The following is a 2,500-nucleotide window of genomic DNA, read 5'->3' on the forward strand; positions in this document are numbered from 1 at the left end:
CTTGCCTGAAAAGACAATGGTGCGAAGCTACCATCTGTTGGATTATGACTGAACGCCTCTAAGTCAGAATCCGTGCTAGAAAGCAACGATGATTACCTCCAGAGAACTTTAGGCGAACCAGAATAGAGGGTTTCGGCCCTCATGCGTCCCAAAGTGCCAAGGGGGACAAAAGCTCCCAAGGCACTGCCGCTAGCAAATTCTAACGTTTCTGGAGATAAATCCTTTGCAGACGACTTAAATAAAGAACGGGGTATTGTAAGTTGTAGAGTAGCCTTGTTGCTACGATCTTCTGAGATTAAGCCTTTGTTCTAAGATTTGTATCACATCTTTTTTTTGACAAGGTCAAAAGTCCTCCTCACACCATGAAATATTTTTTAAGTCAAAGGTCCTCCTCACACCACAAAATATTTTCAAAGTCAAAAGTCCTCCTCACACAATTTAATATTTTGTAACTGAAAGGTCCACCACAAAACCCAATTCTTTTCTAAGTGAAAAGTCCTCAAAATTTTTAGAAAAACTCTTAGAAAAATTGTTTGGTATGAGAAGGACCTCGACTTCGAAAATTCTGTGGTGTGGGGAGGTCTTTTGACCTACCAAAAAAATTGGTGGTGTGAGGAGGACCTCTGACTTAGAATTAGGGTTTGAAATGGGGTTAGGGTTAGGGTTAGGGTAAGTGTTAGGGTTAGGAAAAAGGTTTAAATGATATTTGGAGAGGTTTTTCGGGTGTTTAGAGGCTATTTATGCTATGTAACGAGTATTTGCTTATATACTTGCTTATATACTTAGGTCAACAATTTATAGCAAAAATGTGTTCCAGCCAAGTTCTTTTAGACGCTCTTTCGAATAGCAACATTCCCGATTGAAAATGGCGACCTACCAAAATCCGCACTTTGCTTCCCCGTCCATATAGAGGTGAGTATTTGACTTTGCTTCCGTCAGAGTCAAGGAAACACATTGAAAATGGAATCAGCATACAAGAAAACCTAGTTTGGGATAGGTTTTGTGCCTTCCGTGGTATTATAACCATAGAACTGCTCCTGAGGGGGGTAGGGTAGGCCCACCAAAAAGTGCACTTCTGGTTAGGTCGCTAATTTCTAAAATAAATGTGTCCCAACCAAGTTTTTTTGGACGCTCTTTCGAATGGCAACATTCCTGATTGAAAATGCCGACCTACCAAAATCCGCACTTTGCTTCCCCGTCCATATAGGGGTGAGTATTTGGCTTTGCTTTCGTCAGAGTCAAGGAAACACATTGAAAATGGAATCAGCATACAAGAAAACCTAGTTTGGGATAGGTTTTGTGCCTTCCGTGGTATTATAACCATAGAACTGCTCCTGAGGGGGGTAGGGTAGGCCCACCAAAAAGTGCACTTCTGGTTAGGTCGCTAATTTCTAAAATAAATGTGTCCCAACCAAGTTTTTTTGGACGCTCTTTCGAATGGCAACATTCCTGATTGAAAATGCCGACCTACCAAAATCCGCACTTTGCTTCCCCGTCCATATAGGGGTGAGTATTTGGCTTTGCCTTTGTCAGACTCAAGTAAAAGCATTTAAAATGGAGTCAGCATACAAGAAAACCTAGATTGGGATAGTTTTTCTGCCTACCGTGGGATCATAACCATAGAACTGCCCCTGAGGGAGGTAGGGTTAGGGTTAGCGTTAGGGTTAACGTTGGGGTTAGGATTGAAGACAGAAGATTGGTGATGTCAGGAGGACCTTCTTAAAACAAACAGAAATACACTTATTAGGGGACTAGGGCCAGTGGACTCAGAAATGTCTTTCGTAGCAGTCTCCTATAAGAGTATTTTTCTCTGATTTAGGTGACTCCTCCTCACACCACCATTTTTCTTAGTCGAAAGACCTCTTCACAGCACGACTTTCCTGATGGATTTCTATGTAACTGCTCGTGCTGAGAGGTGTGTCGAAAGTTGATCATGTTCCCGTAAAATCTGAGGTCTCCACTGTCTAGCGAGGTACTTACAGTGAATATAGTGAATTTTTCAAAAATTGGAGAATTCTGACTTTTGCGATGAATTTTAATGTAATTGGTCGTGCTGAGAGGCGTGTTAAAATTTGAACATGTTCCCGTAAAATCTGAGGTGAGAATTAGTGAGGTACTTACAGTGCGTATAGTGACAAATCTTTAAAAGCGTGAAATTATGGGATGTTGTGGCTTCAATGGGTTTTTAAGATGTCACCAGTCATTTGGCATGACTTACAAACGATTTGGCTGGTTGTGGGTTCGATTTTCAAAATTTCATTTTTTTCGCGTTTTTATTTTCTGTCTACCATATCATGCAGTCTCCTTATTAGCGTTTGGGGGTTATAGTGTGGGCAGGTTGGTCGCAAAGGTTCCGAGAGGAGCTGGCTAGTAAACCCTGTCCCTTATGTTCCACGGCGGCAAGGCGGAGAAATAGAGGGCAGAATTGACTAACGGGCAAGGAAAGTTGGGCTTGTAGCTTTCCTTTCGAAGGAGGGAAAAGATGATGCCCGAAAGCATT

Source organism: Pavona decussata, unplaced genomic scaffold (assembly GCF_977016875.1).
Source record: "Pavona decussata unplaced genomic scaffold, jaPavDecu1.1 SCAFFOLD_3613, whole genome shotgun sequence".
Classification (NCBI taxonomy): Eukaryota; Metazoa; Cnidaria; class Anthozoa; order Scleractinia; family Agariciidae; genus Pavona; species Pavona decussata.